The sequence below is a fragment of the Mixophyes fleayi genome, chromosome 7 (genome assembly GCF_038048845.1).
Source record: "Mixophyes fleayi isolate aMixFle1 chromosome 7, aMixFle1.hap1, whole genome shotgun sequence".
Lineage (NCBI taxonomy): Eukaryota > Metazoa > Chordata > Amphibia > Anura > Limnodynastidae > Mixophyes > Mixophyes fleayi.
In genome coordinates this window covers 41223303-41247817 of record NC_134408.1, presented here as the reverse complement: position 1 = coordinate 41247817, position 24515 = coordinate 41223303, and the positions used below count along the sequence as shown (strand labels likewise).

The window sequence follows — 24515 nt, the reverse complement described above, 5'->3', positions numbered from 1 at the left end:
CAATACTTTAAGATAATACCAGGGCCGAAATCATGATGGTCCCTACACAGTTATTGTTGGAAAAGTGGCTCATTGCAATTTCACATGCCTCTTCACCAGCAATATTACACATATTTCATTGCCATCTACATTATACATAACCCATATCTAATACCTAGTAAAGTATGCTGAGCCATATCTGATTCCTAAATCTAATATAATGTAATTACATACAGAACCATATCTGGTACTCAGTATAATGGGCTGAAACTCTGCCTGGTTGCACATACACAAGGTCTTGTAGTGAATCACCCCTTGTCACACACTTGTCACGCATTATCACCGTCACCATTTATTTATATAGCACCACAAATTCCGCAGCGCTGTTCAAAGATTATTTGTCATTCAGGACTGTAAGTCCCTGCCCCATTGGAGCTTACAGTCTAAATTCCGTAAAACACACAGACAGAAGTAAATTTTGTCTGACCCAGTTACATTGGTAACCACGGTTCTCATGGAAAACTGCTCTGTATATTACATTAAAATGCTTAATAACCAGTCCTAAGTCCATAGTGCTACAATAAAGCTCTATGATGGTAAGCTGGCTGCCTCATTCAGCTAAGGGGGGAAGCGCTAGTGTTCACTCACCTAATGTGGACAACCATTTAATTCACTTGATAACCACTGTTTCTTAGGAGTCTTCTCCATTATAACATGCCCAGAGAACCAGCTCTATACATAAATACTTGTATATTGCTACTTAGCTGTTTATCGCTGTGGAGCGTGGTGTCATGATGTCCTCTGGTAGATTTCTGTAGTGCACAGGAGCCAGAGGTCCATATGGTTGTTGTAGAAGAGGAAGAGTGGAGTTGTTAGGAGACAGGAGAATAAATTGCTGAGAAGGCTCAGGAAACTCCTAAAAATAGTACAGTAAAGAAAAGATTTGTATAGGGGAGATGAGATTGAAAACAAGGATTTGGACATGGAAACAAACGAACAAATGTTGCAGATATGAGAATACAAGTATTGATTAAAAAATATGAAATGTTGATAGTCAAAATAAAATTAAAATGAAAACTATAAATTTAAAAATAAGAATTCAAATATAAAAAATACAGAATAAAAATCAGTTTTAGATGGATAGATAGATAATTAGAAATGAATACAAATAAAAAAAAGGATTAGAACAAATTCAAATAGAAAAACTAATAAGGATCAGTTTTATTAAATTACAAAAAAATAATTATAGTAGAGGAGTGGGAAAGGGAAGAGACAAGAGAGTATAGGCGAAGGAGAAGAGAGGGCAGGGAGTAGAGCAAGAATATATAGTAGAAGAGCATTGTGACTTATGTATGTAATTTGGGGTGGGGGAGGATACAGACATGGTAAAGAGGTCCAGTTGTTATTCAGACCAAACACCAGAATGGGAAACAAATGTGATTTAAGTGGCTTTGACTATGGAATGATTGTGCCACACATGGTGGTTTGAGTATCTCAGAAACTGCTGATCTCCTGGGATTTTCAACAGTCTCTAGAATTTAAATAGAATGGTGCGCAAAACAAAAAACATCCAGTGAGTAACAGTTGTGTGAGTGTAAGTAATGAAGGAAGTCAGAGCAGAATGGCCAGGCTGGTTCAAGCTAACAGGAAGGTGACTAACCCAAATAACCATGCGTTACAACAGTGGTATGCAGAAGAGCATCTCTGAATGCACAGCACATTGAACCTAGCAGTGGATGGACTACAAAAGCAAAAGACCCCACTGGGTTCCAATCCTGTCAGCCAAGAACAGGAAACTGAGGCTACAGTAGGCATAGGCTCACCAAAACTGGACAATTAAAGATCGGAATAATGTTGCCAAGTCTGATGAATCTCGATTTCTGCTCCGACATGCGATGGCAGGGTCGAAATTTTCCATCAACAACATGAATTCATGGATCCATCCTGCTCTGTGTCAACGGTGCAGGCTCATGGTGGTGTAATGATATGGGAAATGTTTTCTTGTCACACATTAGGCCCCTTAATACCAATGTCACAAAGCACAAGGCACCTCAAGCTGGTTCCATGAACATGGCAAGAACCAGATCTCAATAAAGCATGCATGGGCAGCTGACAAATTGTAGCAACTGCGTGATCATGTCAATATGGACCAGAATCTCTGAATGCTTCCAGCACCTTATTGAATCCATGCCACAGTGAATTCAGGTTGGGGACAAAGGGGAGTCCTTCCCAATACTACGAAGGTGTACCTACAAAACGGCCACTGAGTGTATATTCAGTGTTGGTTGTATTTGGGTATAGTTTATCTTGTAGGTACTGGCAGGATGGAGAAATGTGTAGAAATTAAAATGGCATAACAGTATAGGATATATATGAATTGGTACTGAAGGATGTAAAACAACATATAGTGACAGCAATTGGATCGAAACAAATAACTGCCTATAAATAAATTAATAAAGAGATCTAAGGTATGACTAGTAAAGAAGAGTGGAAGTAGAGATTCATGCGTTGAGAGATTTAGTAGGACTCCAGTAGTAGCCTGGGCTGGAAAGCCATTCACAAGTATTAAATAGGTTCAGAATCGGAGTAAAGGTTGATTGTGGTATGAGGCCCATAGGGACCAGAAGGATATGGAGGAGCCCCTTAGGATGCTAGTGATGTGCTCCATCTGATACGAGTGCCATACCAGACTGTAGACCATTTGTAGCATCGGTGGTGAGGGATTTTTCTGGGAAACAGCGATTTGACGGGTCGCTGCACTGATAATGTGTCTGAGCAACTTGTGGGCATGAAATGGGAGATAAGGGACCGGCAAGGGTAGCAATATGTGCTTAGGAGTAGAGGGTAGAGGGACATCAATAATTGTTGAGGCAAAGGAAAGAACAGCAGTCCAAAACGGATGTAGTTTGGGACAGTCCCACCATATGTGCATGAAAGTGCCAATTTGTTCACAGTTGCTCCAATAGGCATCGCTCACCTGTGGATATATGGTATGAAGCCTGGAGGGGACGTAGTACCACCGGTGCAATAGTTTATGCGCATTTTCTTTGATTCGAACATTAATAGAACAGTGTACTGTCCATTCGTAGATATCAGACCAGTCCTTGTGGTCCAGTGGTTCTTACAGACCTGCCTCCCACTATGTCTGGAAATGGTCCTTAACCTTTGTAGTCAGGGGGAGTAATGTATTCTACAATGCTGATAATAGGCCCTTCGAGGAGGGTCCGGAGAGGCACAAGTTTTCAAACACAGTGGGTGATCAAGCCAACAATTGAGTTTTAACTGTTTGATGGAAGTGCCTGACCTGCAGGTATGAGTGGAACTGTCCCTTTGAGAATCCACAGTTTTCTAGGTCAGAGTATTGTGGAAAGATGTAGTCTTGGTGATGATTGGCTTGATTGCCCACCTGGTATATATTGGGTGTGAGAAACAGGGTGTGAAGGCAGGGGTGGACTAAAGGTCTATCATAACCAAGGGTGTGGAAGATAAAAAGCCATTTTGTTACAGCGAGACCAGATGGGGAGGGAGAGAGCCACCGGAGCTGGGCGTTGTATGGTAGGTAACCAAAGTGCAGAGCAAATTGGTGACCCCTCTAGTAGGTCTGATTCTATATCAACCCAAACCCTGGTCTCAGGTGGAGAGTGCAATTGTACACATTTGGCTAGGCGGGTCGCATTATAGTTTCAAAGGTTGAAGATCTGGGGCACTCGCAGGATTGTTAGGGGGGGGGGGGTTCTCCCCGCCTGCCCCCCACCAGAAAAAAAACAAAAAAAACAACCCAAAAAACCCGAGAGAGCTGCTGCAGTTCTCTACTATACAGCAGCTGCGGCGCTGTCAAAGAAGCGTCCGGGGAGGTGCTGTATACACCGCCGCGGATGCTTCTTTGACAGCGCCGCGGCAGCTGTATAGTACAGTGCCGTTATGTGGCGCACTACGTTAGCGGTGGGGAGGGGTTTCTGGAGACCCAGAAACCCCCCCTGCGTGCGCCACTGAGGATGCCGAGACCACCTGCCCTGGAGAATGCAGGTAGAGACCCTGGGGTGTTTGTTGGACCAGATAAAGTGAAGTAGGGAGGCTTGTAACATTTTTTAGGGTTGAAGGTGGGATCATAGTGGGAAGGGTATGAAAGAGGTATAATAATCTGGGTAGCAAGTTAATTTTTACTGAGATGATACAGCCGATCCATGAGATCATGAGCTTATCCCAGGATGCTAAGTCATTTTTAATGGCGGTTATAAGGGGGGACTGTAGTTAGCCTGATAAAGATGTTCTATCTTTCTGGTGAGTCTTATACCTAGATAACTGATATGTGTTGTGTTCTAGTGGAATGGAAAATTTAGTTCTAAAAACTGTTATTGTTTGAGGGAGATGTGGAAATCTAGTATGTCTGTTTTAGCCGTGTTAATTTTAAAGTTTGAGAGTGTTGACAAGGTGTTGCGTTCCTGAAATAAGTTAGGGAGTGAAATTAAGGGGTTACTGACGGTGAGTAGAATATAAGTGGGGTTGTAGTATAGGGTCGAGACTCCAGATAGAAAACGGTCCTGAAAGCCGTAGGAAGTAAAAGTCTGCATCATGAAGGCCAACCAATGCGTTCAAACACTTTCACATTTTTGTTTTAATCATCTTTAGTGTTCATAGCTTACATCTCTTTATTCACTTATAACCATTTATCTATTTCAATGCATTTGCTGTTACTATTTTTTAGTTTTATATCCTTCAGTACTTATTTGCCTATATTCTACACTGTAATTCAATTTTCATATCTCCATCCTGCCATCTACAAGATATACTCAGTTTACTCATCCATATATTGCCATGCTCATCCGTACTTCTTAAACATCTATAGACAATCACTATTTGATTTTGTTATCCTCACCCCTATACCTAGCATTTCCTACATATCTCCCAATATACTCTTTTATTTTATTATTTTATAACATTTGTTGTTAATTTAGAGCCAGCCATCTACTCCCAACATTGAATATATACCCCCAGTACATAAGAAATAAATAACACAAATCTCCTTCCTGCCCATATTATATACATAAGTAACATTGCCCCCCTACTTTATATTCTCTCATTCTTCTCCTTCCACTATACTCTATTTTTCACATTCCACCTCCCCCTTCTCTACTCTATTTATTATTATTCCTTTAATCAAAACTGATCATTATTTGTTCTTATTGTTTATGTTTACACTTGTTCTAGAATAGTATTCTTCATTTTACTTCATCTCTAATTCAATATATTTGTATTATATCAATTACTTTTTATTACTTTTTAATTACTTTTAATTGTTTTTATTACTTTTTACTACTTTTTTATTACTTTGATTTTCATTCTGTACTTTTTCTTTTGTATTCATAGTTTTATTTTTATTTTGAAATGTCTATATTTATTTTTGTTTTGATTAGTCCTATTTTCATGTTCACTGATATTTATGCTCACATTTCTGCCCTATTTGTACATCTCTTGGGCAGCATAGTGGTTTAGTGATTTTTAAGAGTAATTTACTCCCATTTTGTAACCAAATCAGCTCTACTATATGCAACTTGCTTTATCATGTGTGCACTTCCTCTTTACTTTTCTACTTAAATATTTATATTCTTCATTCAGGGTTTACGTGTTGATATATTGTTTGTTTTAGTTAATTATTAGTTATATAGGTAATGCAAATCACCCAGTCATCTGCAGCTGATTTCAATGATATGATATGATTGGGGCAGCTTGGTGACTCAGTGGTTAGAACTTCTGCCTCACAGCACTGGGGTCATGAGTTTGATTCCCAACCATGGCCTTATCTGTGTGGAGTTTGTATGTTCTCCAAAAACATACTAATAGGATAATTGGCTGCTATTAAATTGACCTTAGTCTCTCTCTCTCTCTCTCTGTCTGTGTGTGTGTTTTAGGGAATTTAGAATGTAAGCTCCAACGTGGCAGGGACTGGTTTGAGTGAGTTCTCTGTGCTGCGGAATTAGTGGTGCTATATAAATAGCTGAAGATGATAATCTCTTTCCATATCTGAATCCTTGTTTTTCTATTGCACCTCTCCTATACAGGGGCAAACGCAGGATTTGTAGAGGGGGGTTTCCACACCACGCCGCCAGTGGTCGTGACCAGCATGCATTGGGGTGTGGCTATAATTTTAGACAGTGCTTGGCTGCTCTCCACCTTTTCCTATCCTCATAATATACATGGGCAATGCTGCATGTATTACTGTTAGGTGCACGCAACTCTCCCTTTTCAAGCAGAGCTGTGTGAAGTGGGGGCAGGGTCCAGCCACCTCAATTATACAGTGCCCCAGGCTTGGAGGGGGGTTTCCAGGCACTAGGAAACCCCCCTCGGTTTGCCTATGCTATAGAATGTTCTTATAACCTTATTATAGATTTCCTTCTCAGCAATTTACTCGCCTGCTTCCTTACAACTACACTTCTCCTTCCCTACAACAACCATATGCACTTCTGTCCTGTTCCAATCAGGCCCACCCATATTATCGCAAGTCCACGCCCATTTATGTGTTCAGGAATAGGAAGGTATGTTATATTGAGTTGTAAACTATTTTAAGATACAATGAATATATTGTACTTTATTGTATTTGGGGGCTGATTTAGAGTTAGGTGCAAATATTGTCTGGGAAAAATTTCCACACAAGCCATGTTGCACAGTAAGGGGTGCAAATACAATTTATCTTTTTTTCATGCCAGGAATATATTCCCAATTCTGCACGCGGCACACAAATAATTGGAAGCCACCTTCTAGTTGAACTTACTCCTACCTCCGGTTCACGCCTGGCAGATTTGGGCTTCTAGATACAATTTTAAAAAATTTAATTAATGAATAAAATGTAAAAAAAATATTTCTTTCCCATTCCGATTGGAAAAAATGCTTTATGTAAATAAAGTATTTTATAAATTAATATATTATCGCATCCCGAGATGGTGATAGCAATAGAAGGATTGCTGAGGTACATGTATATGGGGAAGCTTCCACCAGAGAACAGGTAGTAATCGCCTTTCATAGGACCAGCCCTATCTCCTACAAGAACATCCAGTTTTGCCTGAGACAACACTTCCCTTTTTTTTTTATAAATAGTGTTTGTATTAAAGGTATGCTGTTCATGCAGTCCTCCCAACAAAAGCAAAAAAAGGACATGATCTGAGATTTGCATATATTAGTGCCAACCTGGACAAAAATGCAGGGAATTGAGAAAAAAATATTTGGAAAATTAACACAGAAGATTAAGTGATTTGTTCTAGTTTACACTACTCTTATTTTATTAATGTAAGGGATGAGAAAGTCTCACCTCAACTGATACCAGGGGCAGTAATAATACATACCCCCTTGCACAAGAAATGGTGGGGAGAATAGTTTGGGTAAAGTTCATAAAACAATTTAATTACTTTGAAGAATTACCCCAACCCCCTCTTCAGATACAGCTGAGCTGTCAGTCAGTCCTGGGCTACCCCCTCTCACAGGTGACTTGCCCTCTGCTTTTCTAACTTATATCACTATTCCCGAATGTCACTGAGCTGTGTATACAGTAGTTTCTGTTAATAGATGTAATAATGGTTTACAAGAGCAATATAGTATATACGTCTATAGCTATGCGCAGACTTGGACTGTAACCAGCGCATTGTCTCCCAGGGAACAGCTTACACACAAGATTTCCGGGAGAGACCTGTTGCATATATCAGTGAGGACATAAGCGGAGCTGTCTGTCTGGGCGTCTGCACCTTACTGTATGATACACCCGCTCCTGCCTGCGCTGGATTACACACTGGATTGTTAGCACTGCTCTGCAGGTCTATGGATATCATCCTGTCGCTCCATGAGACATGGATATAACCAGAGGTGAGAACATTGGGATAATCGGAGTATAGAAGTAATGTATTATACGTCTCCCGCGGACTCTGGCTTTGGCGAACTCTTATAGCGATGTATAATTGTGTGTGTAGATTGTGGTAGTATGTCATGCTGGAGACAATATAAACACAACCATGTATGTGTAATATATACTGACAGAGACATTTGTTGTGTAGTAGCACTGTTGTTTATATATACTGACTGTATGCATATTTCTGAATACAGAATGCACAGCTACATACAGTAGATACCCGGTCAGTATTTATTTGCATGTCAGTATTTATTTGTAAGTATTCATCCCATAATTGCCAGCATATTAAAATAATTTACATGGACATGCCGCTTATTAATTTTTTATTATTATTGTTTTAATTTTTATTTATTAACAGTTATCTATATAGTGTCTACATATTATGAGAATACTTAATCTTTCTCACCAGTCCCTGCCCCAGTGAAGTTTATCATCTATATTCTGTACCATGTACACATTAGAGTTAATTTTGTCGTTAGCCAATTAACCTACCAGTTTGTCTTTGAAATGTGGGAGGAAACTGGAGTACTTCGAGGAATCCTACACAAAAACGGGGAAAACATACAAACTCCACACAGATATGGCCCTGGTGGGAATCAAACCCAATTAACCAGCACTGTGTGGCAGCAATGCTAACCTCTGTGCCACCATTCTGTCCACATTGGCATAATGATAAACATAGATGCCTCACAGAGAAATTGCATCTAAGCACATCATGTGTAATACTACATTGGTGGATTTTGGAGCACTACAATCCCCATCATGCCATGTTTATTAATTTTTTTCTACAACTTACTATTTTGTGATTTTTAAGTACCCCATTTTAATATTGATTCATATTTAAAGGCTTATGATACAAAAAGATGGTATAAATTGCATATAGCAAGCAGAAAATTGTAATTGTTTTGTACATTTGGTAAACAGTGATGAGTAGGGACATTTCCAGGGACAAAATGTTAAAACCTTGGTCTGTCCTTGGAAATAAGGGACAGTTAGCAACTATGTGAGAACTCATTTTATTTTTTATGCCCATGGTCCAGCATAGAATACTTTTCAAATGTATTGTGAGATTTTAAGTCGTTAAAGTGCAGCGAAAACTAAAATGCAACTTTCACCAAAATTAAAAGGAATCTTGTAACTTTCACAAATATATATGTAAAAGTTCCCAGGAGTTAAGAAATATAGTTTGTGAAACTAGTTATTTATCCATTGCAAACTGATATTCATTGTTAGCAAACATTTTAGGCTTACCAAGGTTTCCTGATGAATCTATTAATAGGTTTGCTGACAGGAAGTTTGATATGTTAAGGAAAAAAACTCTCCCTAAGGAGAAACGTTACTACCTTTCACTTTCCACTCAAAATGGTTTAATTAGCGGAACAAACCACCATCCACTGGAATCAGTTGACCTTATAAAGTAGAAAAATGCTTTTGAAGATAGCTCTACCCACGGCTGTCCTGGAGAATCTCCTTGCCCAGGCTGGTGGTTGGTCAAGTGACAGGCTTGGATCGGTGTAGCGAAAAGATAAGGGGAATCTATCCAGCTGGCAATGGGACGGTCTTAAATTGCTGGTGTGTAGTAACTTAGTATGAATATTTATTACCCAGCCCGTAATTATGTTTTCAAGATAGGGCTGTGGTACAGGAAAAAATAATAATATGATACAGGTATGAAAAAATAGTGAGTAAAGTGTTGGTACTTTACATTGAATTGGAGACCCTTTTTTTTTTTTGGAAAAAAAGTCAGAGTGAATGGTCCAGTTTAAAGTCTAATTAAAGCTAAATCTTAAAATGTATTTGCACAAAGTTCTATATTATTCCAGAATATTACTTGGGATTCAGTATTCACCTAATTTGGAAGGTTCCCCCATGTCTGGCACGTTTTGGCGATTCTCTTCTCGCTCCTGCATAACGTATTTTGCGTGAACTTGCGCCGCGTATGTTCAGAAAGTAAGTGAGCACTAATGAGCTTATGCAGACCAGAGTGTATCATCATCATCATCATCATTTATTTATATAGCGCCACTAACTCCGCAGCGCTGAACAGAGAACTCATTCACATCAGTCCCTGCCCCATTGGGGCTTACAGTCTAAATTCCCTAACACACACACACACACACACACACACAGATACACCTGACAAGGGTCAATTTGTTAGCAGCCAATTAACCTACCAGTATGTTTTTGGAGTGTGGGAGGAAGCTGGAGCACCCGGAGGAAACCCACGCAAGCACGGGGAGAACATACAAACTCCTCACAGATAAGGCCATGGTCGGGAATTGAACTCATGACCCCAGTGCTGTAAGGCAGAAGTACTAACCACTTAGCCACCGTTACCCCGTCCCGCCTGTGCCTGGACTGGCGGGACGGGGTAAAGAAGGAGCATTCTAACTTTGTATGTATGCAGTAAAGGCATCTTCACGTAAATGTGGCTCATGCAGACCTGCAGGAACACTCATATACATGCCTGTTAGGAGACATAATTTTTGCACCTGTACTTGCTGATGATGAGGGCTTGTCCTACACCAGGTGCATATGCAGCTGATTGAGAGGCAAACGCATCTCAATTTGTGTATGTCTCTCATATGGGCGGAAATACACTATTTTTCCATGCTATTATCTTTAAGAGTAATTTACTCCCATTTTGTAACCAAATCAGCCCTACTATATGCAACTTGCTTCACCATATGTGCACTTCCTCTTTGCCTTTCTACATATATAATTATATTCTTCATTCAGGGTTAAAGGAGCAAATTCAGTTCCCTGCGTTGTTCTTTAGACTTTAAACATAGCTCACAGAGCTGCCAGCAAAAATCAGCGTTGAAATTATCGTAGTAACGGTAGTAATGCGCAGCTATTACCATGGTAACGGTAATAGTGCCCGGCCCACGGTGTTCTAAAGAACAACACAGGGAATTGAATCTGCCCCTAAGTGTTGATATATTGTTTGTTTTAGTTAATTATTAGTTATACAGGTGATGCAAATCACCTAGTCATCAGCAGCTGATTTCAGTGATATGACATTTCTTGCTGTTGATTCAATAGATTGTTTAACACAGTTATTAGCGCCAACCAGATTTTTCTTTATTTTTTTGTAACTAGCTTTAGTAATCAAAGGCAAGTATCTAATTGGTTGCCAAGGTTTAGTGCAACATTTGAACCGTAGTGCAATGTTAATAATGAGGGCAAGTAAATATTTACTAAATACCTGGTAGAATCCTTTCATAATACAGTCTACATTAAGTTACTTTAACAAATGATTTATTATTGCGTGAAACTGATAGCATTTTCAGACCCTGCACTCATTCCTAATGTGAGTTATAAAGATTATATGGTGTTCTGTTATGTACTATTTTTTCACACTGCCAACGCCCCAAGTAGGATTCTTTTACTAGTCCAGAGTCCAGAGACATCATATTTACTGTTCTGATGTACAAACCTACAGTGGCAAAAATGAAAACTTCTCTGCATAGCAGCTGCTTACAACTTGCATACAAGGGAAAGCTAAAATATTTATGTCCTGTAAAATCTCAGGTGTGTGATTTGCAAAAAAAATTAAATTCTGGATATCAGCTATAGATTGCAAGCTTTGCTTTAGTCCAGCAACTAATGAGTTAACTCATGTTCCCAGTCACACACCCTTCCTTAAATATAGCAGTTTGTGGCTCAGTTCTGTTTTCCATCTAACCCTTCTGTTATTCATGTGTTCAGGTAGCTTATTGTATGTAACAAAAAATAGTGAAGGAGGAAGAGATTTATTTTTTCAGAAAGACAATGACATCTATGAAGTTAGTATTCACCTAGCTACAGCTATTTGCAATTGCATCACTGTCCTTCATTGTGTTCACCAAAACGCAAAGGCTAGGTACACAATGGAGGTTTTTCAGCCAATCATTTTTCGGGCCACTAAGCCGATATACGACCGTTTGGTCAGATATCGCGTTGGTGTGTATACTTACACGGTGAACGACAGCTGTTCCAACATGCCGATCATTGTTTCATTTGGTTGGTCATATTGTTTAATAATGTCGTTTCAATCACATTCTGATCATGCACTCATGTATGCACTCATGTTCACGATCTCCATAAAGTTTACAGAGTCATGGGGGTAAATGTATCAAGCTGAGAGTTTTGCGGTGGGTTTGAAAAGTGAAGATGTTGCCTATAGCAACCAATCAGATTCTAGCTTTCATTTTGCACTAAATGCGCTAAATAAATGATAGCTAGAATCTGATTGGTTTTTCAAACCCGCCAGAAAACTCTCATTTACCCCCATGGTCTTTTCAGCTAATACCGACAAGGAACATGTCCTGGTGAATAAATCTAGAGAGGGCTGTAGATGGAATAATTTGTTCTGAGACTGAATATTTTGTTTCACACTCACAGAAGCTAACGAAATTCATTATGGCATGTAGATAGCTATAACATGGCGGTTTTTATCAGTGTGACAGGAATGAATGAATGATCGCATATTGTGCTGCAATTCTCTAAATGACTAGAGGACCAGATGAAGAGTACAGATCTGAAGGTAAATCATGTCAGTGTGTACGCATGAATCGCCCCAGCGGTCGGACCTTCAGTCGTAGGTACAATTGTTGTAGATAACACGTTGGTCGGAAAATTCTCCAGTGTGTGCCTGGCCTAATGCAGAACTTACAGACCTCAGAATGATGAACAATAGAGCACAATCAGATTGCATTTTTACTACTGATAGTAATGACTTCTGCTACCCTACGGATTCCTGCAATTCTGGTCTGTCTAGCTTTTCTTGAGAACTGAAAGTGTGATTCTTAGAATGAACAAAACACGCAGTTTGGAACTTACATCGCCTTGTGGGCATTTCTACTTCACCTATTTATACAGAACACAACCGATTACCAATTGGTTATGGAAGGTTGCCCCTCGCTCTGCCAAGGGAGTAAAGAAACACTGTCCCTCACCAACTCTATATTATCATTACTTGATTGACTTTATACTGACTTTACAATATTTTATGCATGATTGTTTAATACACTGTCCACCTCTTACATTTAGAGATTGGTTCAGTATACATTTTTTATAATTCCACTTATCTCTCTCAACAATAGCATTTATTAACAAATGCTATCCACATCATATAAACAATTAATTAATTTATTGAATAATTATTTTGAAACTGCTACAAAAATATGTTCTAAAATAGTAATAAATGGATATATAATTCTTCCAATATTCTACTAATTATTACACATGAATATCAATAATATTATATTTGTAGGACCCAATTCATAATGGTTAACTAAATAAGTATAATTATGTTATAATGTTTATCTAATTGATAATGGTATATGGCTGATGTGAAAAGTTGAGTGTAGAGCTGTATACAAACTGTGTTCTCAGCATAAACTCATAAATCCATTCAGAGTTCAATTCATTTGTAATAAATTGTTAAATCTGCTGCTATGCAGTTTCCTGTGGGCCATTCGGGTTGCAGCGAGATGTAGTGGGGGACTCTTACTGAGACAGTGAGACCTTAATCGGATTCTTTATACTCTATCCATAATAAGGAATTGTCCTTTCCTATGGTAGATGCCTCCTTCATCATCATCATCATCATCATCATCATCATTTATATAGCACCACTGATTCCGCAGCGCTGTACAGAGAACTCATTCACATCAGTCTCTGCCCCATTGGAGCTTACAGTCTAAATTCCCTAACACACACACACACACACACAGAGACAGAGACTAGGGTCAATTTTGATAGCAGCCAATTAACCTACTAGTATGTTTTTGGAGTGTTGGGGGAAACCGGAGCACCTGGAGGAAACCCACACAAACATGGGGAGAACATACAAACTCCACACAGATAAGGCCATGGTCAGGAATTGAACTCATGACCCCAGTGCTGTGAGGCAGAAGTGCTAACCACTTAGCCACCATGCTGCCTCCTGTAAGTAATCATGTCCTGGCCCTCCTTTTAAGCTTTATATGACTTTGCTATGGAGCCAGCAGATGAATAATAATGTAACTATGTAGGTGATGTTTAAAATGTGACAGAATGTTGAAACTTGAGTTGGTTAAGGTGTGTCACTGCATCGAGTAGTTACCTCTATTGTTTTTTATTATTTTCATTTTCTATTCATTTTTATTAGAACCTACTTCTCCCCCCTCAGCCACTATATATATATATATCCTTAGATTTTAGTGCCAGTATGTCTTATCAAGATAATTGCTGATTGCTGATTACTGTGGTTTAGATAAAATTTTGCTCCTAATTGCAACGGCTAAGGACTACATAGATACCTGCTCTACTAGTGAAATTTGCTTTAGGGAAGAAAGGCTTTACAGTTGCACAAAGAAACCATTCTGGAGAATGTGAATGAGATGTGTGTTTTTGTGTGAATGAAAGGCTTTGATCCATAGCTTTGTTGATGTGTTTGTGTGAATAGCAGATACATATAAAGCTGGGTACACACTACAGAATTTTCCACCAACATTTCATGCCAATCGATTTTACATGCGATCGATGTTCCGATCGCTCGGTCCATGGACTGCATACACACTAGCCTTGTTTAGGACGATAAAGGGAAGAGCGGACGTCCCTTTAGCGACTTTTTACAGCCATGTTGTCGTGAGCAATGACTGTAATTTCATACTCACTGTTGTGGATCGGTCGGAAGTTTATACAAACTACACAACGGAAACGAGATTGGAACGAAAATATTAAACGGTGCGACCAACCAAATGAGGCGACAATCGTCCATTTGGGCAGACTTTCGAATATCGTGTCACTACACACACTGTCCCGACTTTTGAAGGAGCGGTGGTATGTCGGCTGATTTAGCCGATTATTGGATGAAAACTGTGTAGTGTGTACCTAGCTTTACATAGGGCGTCAATGATGCTTAGTTCAGGTTATGCATTCAGTACATAGGGAACACATTGGTGCATAGTAGGGATGTGCACCGGCCACTTTTGGTGTCTCGTGTTTTGTGTTTTGGATTCGGATTTGCTTGAGGTTTTGGGTTCGGATTTGTTTCGCAAAACACCTGATGAAAGGTTTTGGTTCGGATTTAAGGGTTTGGATTCGGATTTATTTTTTAAAAAAAACATAAAAAGTGTTAAAATCAAGTTTTTGGGTTTATTTTCACTCCTACGCTATTATTAACCTCAATAACATTCAATAACAATCATTTCCACTAATTCCCAGTCTATTCTGCAGAATCAGTGAACTTTGTAATATTGCAGTACCAATGGACTTATACTGCAGGATTGTTTTTGGATATTTTTTTTTAATTTCTTTTTTTTATAATTATTTTTTTTTATTTTCTTTTTATAACTTTTTTTTAAAATTTTTGTGCTGTGCTGTGTTCTGCTCAGTCCAGTGGTCTGTCCTTCTGAGTTCAGTGGTGCTGCTGGGTCCTGTGCTGTGTCCTTCTAAGGGCATTGTTATTTCCCCAGCACAGCACAGCACAGCAAGAGATATAGCAGGACAGAGGACCACCTAACACAACCTCCCTCTACCCTGATCAATGCCTGAGTGAAGATGGCGGCGGCTAGCGGGGAATTTATAGGATCCAAGTATCGCGAGATCCGACAGCGGGATTATGACTCAGAGCCTCGGTTTCAGTTTTGCAATTAGCGGGAATACCCGGATCTGTCTCGGATCCGGCTCGGATCGGCAAGGTTCGGGTGGGCTCGGATTTCAGATATCCGAGGCCGCTCATCTCTAGTGCATAGCAGATCAGAAACAATGGAATTAAGGGCTATGGAACCCAATGGTGTATTTGCACCTGAAATAGTGTCCTTTTCATACCCTACAAAACCTAACATAAATATTTTTACCAGTGTATTGTATTCTGTAAAAGATTATCACTGAAATAATTATATTTACCAACAAGGTAAACCGGTGTCATTTATAGTTTTTCAGCAACATTGGTCATTTTCTTCACTGGGTTCAATTTACCATAACTTCATGTCCTGATTAAACTCCTTTCACCAAGATATGGACTCAACACTGTATAATGGGTACAGGGAAAGCACCCACGTGTGAATGCCCTAACACATGCCTACCAGCATACAACATAGTGGTTACATGCATTTCTTTCTTATGTTGTGAAGGTTGTGGCGGTTACTGGGGTATGGAGCTGTGTGGCATTTGGGAAGAGCTCACAAAAGAAATTGCCCTGGGGTAAGATGTACATTTTGGCATGGACGTATTACAGGCAAAGGCAGCACAGGCTTATGTACACCGATGAGTACATACTCTTTAGCGTGTTGGCCATTGTATGCATGTGTACCTACATGTTGCACTCTGCTATCAGTATATCAGGCACCTATAGGTCCCATATTATGGGAGGGAATCTGATATACATAGAGGTGAAAAACCCCTAATCTCCTCATCCTCACAGGTCCATACAATGACATTTATTATTTTGCACATTATTCGTTTGTTTCCATAGCACTAACAGTAATTCCTATAAAGGCGCCATACATTTAGGTGTGTGGTTTTATCTATACTGAGTCTACCTGACAAAGGGGAGGAACTGCAAGGCAATAATTATTGCACTTGCTACACAGTTTTCCATCTTAACATATACAGTTAATACATAAAACTTTGTCTACCTGGAATTCTAACTCAGTGCATGGCATTGGATCCAGAGTATGTATAATTTATACCCCTTTTCTCTGGCTGTAGTAGCAAACAATTGTGGAAATAGATACTTCTCATTAAATTATAACAACAGGCAAAAACAAAACATAAATGAGATCAGATTTCTCACATAGCCGTGTGTTTGTGTGCTGACTGATGCAGTCTAAATGCAGTAACAGATCCATATTATGACAATATGCAGATTACATATATATTCGTATTCCCTAATTTAAGATATCTTCTTTGGGCATTCTCCATTGGAACCCCTTTGGGTTTGCTGCTGTATTCTTCAAGGGGTTTACAGACATAAAGGGGCACCTTCAATTGGCCGCGATACTGTAAAAAGTAACACGGCCTGTACTCTATTACCGACGTTACGGTAACAGTGCGCATTATTACTGTTAATACAGTAATTTTAACGCCGTCTTTTTGCTTGCTTCTCAGGGAGCCGCGATCAGAAAGCAGGCTTAAAGTTACTGTATTAACGTTATTAGCTTTAATCGCGTTAGTCGCAGCTGAATTGAATCTGCCTCAAAGTTTGGAGAGCATAGAAACAAGTGTTTCCTTTCACAGTGGTTCCCAAACTTTTGCAGTTCGCGGCAGCCTTAGAGTCTCCATAATTTTTTCAACGCAACCCTCCAAAATAATTTACAGCTAATTTACACTGTGCCCTCCTTCATCTACACACACTCTGTGCCCCTGCATCCACACACTCTGTGCCCCTGCATCCACTCACTCTGCCCTCTCTGCATCCACTCACTCTGCCCTCTCTGCATCCACTCTGCCCCCTCTGCATCATCCTCTCACTCTGCCCCCTATGCATCATTCTCTCACTCTGCCCCCTCTGCATCCACTCTGCCCCCTCTGCATCATCCTCTCACTCTGCCCCCTCCTCTCACTCTGCCCCCTCTGCATCCTCTCACTGTGCCCCCTCTGCATCCTGTCACTCTGCCCCTCTGCATCCTTTCACTCTGCCCCCTCTGCATCCTCTCACTCTGCATCCTCTCACTCTGCCCCCTCTGCATCCCGGGGGCCAGGTAGAGAAAAAACAAAACAATACAAACAAAAAACTTACCAATCTGGGCCTGGGTGCCGCCGGATTGGTACGTTTTTTTTGTTTTGTTCTTCTTTTCTGTACCTGGCCGCGGCACCCCTGTGACAGCGCCGCGGCACCCATGGGAGCCACGGTGCACGCTTTGGGAACCACGGCCTTAGCAAATCAATGTCTTATTTCAGACATTTTTAGTTTTAGTATATATTTGAAACTGTTTCTTTTAGCTCTATTACCTAAAGTGCATGACGAGCCTTATTTAGAGGTATATGTATTTGTGCACCGAACATGGGAAAGAAAATTTAGTATGCAAAAATAGCATACCTCCGTGTCTGTGGTAGCACCATCATATTCCACAGCGCTGTACAGAGAATATTTATCACTCATATCAGTCCCTGCACCATTAGTGCTTATGTCTAACACACACACACACACACTGGGAAAGAAATTTGAACAAGCAAGGGTAGAACATATAAACTCCACGCAGATAGGGCTGTGGTCGGAATCACACCCGTGACCCAGCACTGTGAGGCTGCAGCACTGTGAGAAGATGCAAGCAACTCAAAGTAGTATTGCCCCAGGCACACGTCAGATGTACAAGTGTATATATTTACCATAGAGGTGCAGCTTGACAGTGTTAGTAGCAAACTAAACGCTAAATTTACATTGCCCTATTTGTAATGAAGTGTCATATACCCGAGAGAATAGTGTCTTACTGTTATTAACAAGTGTGAAAGTTGCATTTTCCATCTAAAATTAAATTAAATGCGAACACCTACACATCTACTAAATATCAATATACACAAATGATGTCTAGGAAGCTTTTTTGTTTATTTATTTATTTAGAAGCATTTTAAAATGTGTCTCAAGCTGTTGCTAAAACATCTATGTGGAGGGCGCTTTCCAGGATCCCTGACGATATACAACATCATCATGATTCGCCAACATTTATATAGCGCCTGCAATTTCCGTAGCGCTTTACAATTTGGAACAAACACAGTAATAAAACAATACTGGGTAATACATACAGAGAGGTAAGAGAACCCTGCTCACAGTCTATAGGATAACATCAGGAACTACCGATAAGCCTCATTTACCTTACCTCCACATCTGCTGTTTACCCCTTTAAACATACAATGGGAATCTTCAACATTAAAAGTGTAGATGTCACCTGCACACAGTTGAGGCAGCCATTTGTGGATTTAATAAATATTCATGAGAATGCCCCCTAAGACTTCCTAGAAACCAGAACTCCATGAATATTTGGTCATGAAATGCTTCAAGTGAATTGTCTGCAGCCTCATGAATATTGGACTATGCCACAAAATAGGCTTCTCCACTATATGAATATTACAGGTTTGCACTTTAAATCAGTGGTCAAAGTGGAAATTTAGAAGTGACGGTATAGAAAATGTAAGTGAAAGGAATGTGATAGTGTTATAATGAAAGCGGTAGGAGACGTTGCGGTATGGCATACCTCCGTATATCAGCCCACTTCCACCTCTGCTTTAAATGCTGGCAGCACGGTGGCTTAGTGGTTAGCACTTCTGCCTCACAGCGCTGGGATCATGTGTTCAATTTCTGACCATGGCCTTATCTGTGTGGAATTTGTATGTTCTCCCCGTGTTAGTGTGGGTTTCCTCCGGGTGCTCCGGTTTCCTCCCACACTCCAAAAACATACTGGTAGGTTAATTAACTGCTATCAAAATTGACCCTAGTCTCTCTCTCTCTCTGTCTGTGTCTGTGTGTTAGGGAATTTATACTGTAAGCTCCAATGGGGCAGGGACTGATGTGAGTAAGTTCTCTGTACAGCGCTGCGGAATCAGTGGCGCTATATAAATAAATGGTTATGATGATGATAACTCTGCATTTACAGCTACATTGCTACTTAGTGAAAGGTGTTCGTGTAGCGCCCCCCTCAGCTCCTCTTATAGCACCAGCCAAAAAACAGAAGGTGCAGGGAGTGTTTAAGAGGGACCTATCACAAAGCACAAACTTTTGATTCGTCCTCCCGCTCCCTTTAAGTTTGTTAACAAAAGTATTTGCCAACCCTGTGAAAAACAGCTGGATGTATCACCCCAGTCAGCTCCTGCTACGGGATGGGGGAAGCTTTTCATAGGTGGTAGTGCAGCCAATATGAAGAAACAACTGTAAAAGTTCTGGTCTAAAAGGAAATGACAAAATATAACTCTAAAAAGCTGTGTCCGTGAATCATAAACATTAATGACATTCATTTTTGTATTGAAATAAAAAATTATAAAATATAAGTATACATATAAAATCAGAAAGAACAAAAATCCTTTTGTTTTCAGTATAACAATCTTCCAGTTATTATGTAAGCTCTCCATGAGCAGGGCCCTCATTAGCCTATTCATCTTTACCAGCCCTAAGCTGGTGTAAAATTCAAGTCCTTTACCAGAGTGGAAATGGCTATGTGTTTCTCTGCATGGCAAGAAACAGAGGTAAAATTACGCCCTCTCCACCTCTTTATATAATTTCAATGATCTATTTCCACAAAATAATAATCCCATTCACTTTGTTCAACTCTCCCGTGTGCCTGTGTAAACTGCTGCTCAGCCTTAAATGGAGCCACCTTGCTCCATGGCGTCAAGACAGAAATCTAGATGTAATTGCACAAATCGCAATTGTGCAAATTGAGGTGCATCAATTTTGTAGTTTATAAATGACTTCAGTGTCTGGATGCATGTATTACAATTCCCTATTTCTTACGTTTGATTTGTCCTTTGACCTTAATCATACTTGCCAACTCTCCCGGAATGTCCGGGAGACTCCCGCATTTCGGGTGAGTCTCACGGACTCCCGAGAGAGTATGGCAATCTCTCGCATCTGCCCACTTTCTAGTGAAGTGGGCAGAATTAGGTCCAAAACACTACGATTCATTTGGCCCCACCCCCTGTGTAAAATGATGCTTTTGCGTCATTGCGTCACGGGGCCAGGGCCAAAATGACGCGATTTCTGGAGCCCTGCCCCCTGCACACCCACCTTCCCTCGGGAGCTCCTGGATCATACTTGCCATAAGTTGGCAAGTATGACCTTAATTGATCTCAGCCTGCTTTGAATCTGACTACCTTTACTTATAATGTGTCACTACCTCTACTTATAGGTGTCACACATTAGGGTCAAACAGCAGGGTCATCATTCAATTTAGTCTCACACATGTTTGGCCAAAATGGACAAGATATGACCTGGCAGCGTGTTAGAAAGATGACCCCATACACTAGCCAGTAGTTGTCATCTTCTACTCACATTTTTTCACATACCTGATCATTACATGGTGTCAGGATCGTTTTTGGGCTATACATGTTGCCATTTAAAGCAAATTGTCCGATATCAGGTACGATTTTATACTGTATGTGGCTAGCTTATATCTCTGGGATTTGTTGCCTTGAGTGACTTATGGCCAAGGACTGCCTCTGTTTACACAATTATCTTTCACTTCTTCATCTGGTTTCTGTTTATTCTCTTTGCAAACACCTGTGGCTACATGCCTATGTCTTGTCAGCATAGTGAGCTTATATGCTCCATGGGAACAGAGGCTGCTGAAATATGAACCTGGGACTCAGGTGTTCATGAAATCCATGTATATTTTTTACATTATATTCAGTACTTTAAGCCTTACTTAAAATAGCTATGCATTGCATGAAATGCTGAAATGAATTACACAAAGTGTTGACTCAGCAGTGTGAACAATAATAAGGGGTCCATTTATTCAAATGTATCATATTGATCTCACAGATGCAGCTGAATGATACTGACTTAACTTAGTGTTTGCTGAGCCATTCTGCGCATATTTGACCCAAACTAGCTGGTTCACGCATGCGCAGTGAAACTGAAGGCCAAGACTTGGCTTTCAATGCCACTTGGTGGGGGGAGGGATATGTTAAAATAGATTTAAAATATAATTTTTTTCTAAATATTTAAAAAGTATTCACAATTAGAAAAATCCTTTATTTGAATAATAAAGAATTTTTAATTGATTTTCTTCCGTTATCCCCATCCTGAGATGGTGATAACATGACAAGGATTGCGGCTGTACTTGTACTCCTGTATTCCTTTCTAAATAGACTTCCCCATGCAAAGCGAATCTTACACCCTTTTTCCCTTCCCATTTACAAAGACTGCACTGTATGAAAAGTCCAGGCACTCAATGGATGAAATCTCTATTTATACTGTTACTAGATCTTGTTACCATTGTACAAATGAAAAAAATAATTTGTGTGTATCATGTTAATGCTTATTTGTTTAGGATTCCATAAGTCTTACATGGGCGTAGATTTATTATAGATTATAAATAGTTAAAGTGGAGATGTTGCCCATAGCAACCAATCCGATTCTAGCTATCATTTATCTAATACATTCTAGGAAATGATTGCTATAATCTTATTGGTTGTTATGGGTCATGCCTCCACTTCTACTTTTCAGAAGCTTTATTAAAACTACCTCTAAGTATCACAACTTCCCTCTTCCTGTACAAAATAAAGCAATGCTGACAGTGAAATATCTTTTGTTGACTCTTCATAACTGGAATGGTCACTTATCCCCAGTACATGCCTCCTCTCTGTCACGATTTTAGGGCTCTGTCCTGCCCGCGGACATGTTTGTCCCGCAGGTAGTAATGTTGTAGGAAGGCAGGTATCTCATGGGCAGCCTAGTGCTCTATGGCACTAAGCAGCCCTCTGGGGGTGAAGTCACACACCCGTCGCTATGCGGTCACGCCCCCTCGTGATGTGGCCACACCACGTGTAAGGCTGCCGGAGACAGACATGTTGGGAGATTTGCTATTACTAGGAAGCCTCCGTATTGATTATTACTACACCCTTCTATTTGTATTTTGATTCTTATCTGTACCATTCAAATGTTTCATTTTGCATTTACAACCTAAATACTTTTTTTCAACAAGCTAAAGGTTATGTTTGCTTAGAAAACAATGAGGAGCTGTGCGTAAAAGGTTTTTACTTCATTTATATTCACATTCCAGGACAGAATAATACATCCAATACATCTATAAATATGTAAAGTTAAAGCAGCATTCACAGTTAGGTGATGCATATTTACAGCGTGGGCTCCTCAATGTCTGTAGTGGGACCATATAAATCTTTTCCACTTACCACATTATAATGACTGTGGACGGTGCTGTGAGCAGGAGAACATGATTGTGGCTTCTTATCGGTCTATGTGGTCACCCCCCACCTCATCCTACATTAATATAGCATATATAAGTGTTTTACCAGGAATAAATACATTGGGACCTCTCATTTTCAAGGATGTTTTGGATAAATTGGCCCAATAATGCAGTGTATGTGGCCCCAAAACTATACCAATGCCAGATAAGTCCTATCTAAATCGTCTGTAGTAAAATTGAAGGATGATCCTAATACTCGACATCTGGGTCAAGTGCCAGTGTCGGTCTGTATGTGCCCACTGTACGTAGCATATTAACGTGTGAGCTTGTTGCATCTATCATGATATAGAGATAGCAATTTAAATGGCATTTGGGGATTTAACTTAAAATGTGTTTTGTAAGACACACAGAAGACATCTCTAATGACAAGTGAGGCTTTTAGGACAAACGCACTTAAAGGCCGACAGGGTTTGTAACAAGCTGAATAATTACCTTGTGTGGTTTAACATGGGGTGGGTACCGACCAATGGTGGCTCACGTGGGAGGGACCTTGATAGAATATAGCAGGCTGTACTTCCTGCTTGGCTTCACTTGCAGCACGAGATCCCACCCTCCCATCCCTCAATTTATTTGGGTTTTCAAAGTGGGGGTAGGAAGGCACTGCGTTCAGCGGCTGATTAATGGGCGCACAGGTAGTTGGTCGTAGGTCACTGCCCCCTTTGAAGCATCAGTAACTCCTTTTGGCCCTTCGGTGAGGAGGGTCCCTGTCCGGCTCGGTGAGGGAGGGCAGTGTGAGTTGTAAGGGGCAGTCACTCTGACGCCAACTCAGCGCTAAGTATGTAGGGATTTGTTCCCCGTGGTTTGCGGACTTACGGCGGTTTGCGCCAGTCCACTAAGTGATCTTGTGTTATCAGCTCGTGAGCTGTTCCGCAGTGCCCTTTCTCCGCCACCATAGGTTTAGTTAATATAAAATCCTTACAATAAAATTTCTGCCATTTTTTAATAACTTATCCAGGTCTACGCGTCTTTATTTGCATGCAATGTTTAAAGTTTAAGGTTGATGTGAAGTTTGTGGGAACATACACAGTGAGCCCTTTAAGACATTTTTTTCAGGGAATGAGAACAATACTAACTTTGTCTATCAATTTTTTCTATTTTTTTCAGCAAAAGAAAGCTGACCTTTGCTTGAAGTAAATTTCTACTTGAAGGTTTTAAGTTGTAAAATAAATCCTTGGGTGTAATATAAGCCATATGAAGATTTTTATTACTAGGTGAGGGTATGTAAATGGTGGTAACATACACATGATCCAGACCTTCCCCCATGACTTCTTCCATACAGTACAAAATACTATGCTTCCAGAATCCCATTTACTTTTTTTTAGTTACAATGTCTCAATTAGTTATTTGATTAACAACACCCTTCTTTTTTTTTTTTTTTTTTTTAAATCCAGTATTTTTATTGGAATTTTTCAAGATACAAGCATATCAAACAACAAAAAGAAAAACAATCGCATACATATCAGAATTAAATGACGCAATTTACAAGATTTCAGTAAAGGATAATAACAGTATATGTTCTATACTCATTAAGGATCATACATCGTAAATGCTCATACATAAGTATGCTACACATGCAGGGTTTACCACATGGACTCAGATATTTATTATAAGAACTGCGGGAGCCATACATTTAAGTACTGGGAGCATCTGGACTAGATGACATAGGGTAGAATGGAGACTCTAACCATCTGTACCATATTTTCTCAAATTTCTTCAAAGTCTGTCTGCTAGTATGGACACATCTCTTGTGC

At 39.9% G+C, this 24515-nt stretch overlaps 1 protein-coding gene across 1 annotated transcript in view; it reads left to right on the top strand.

Annotated features, from left to right (window-relative positions):
• Positions 1–7656: 7656 nt before the first annotated feature.
• The window catches only part of TMC5 (transmembrane channel like 5), a 93340-nt gene continuing 76481 nt past the window's right edge, over positions 7657–24515 (top strand). The window contains exon 1 of the mRNA XM_075179737.1: positions 7657–7830. The gene's annotated coding sequence lies outside the window, so the exon portion shown is untranslated. The remainder of the gene's footprint in view (positions 7831–24515) is intronic.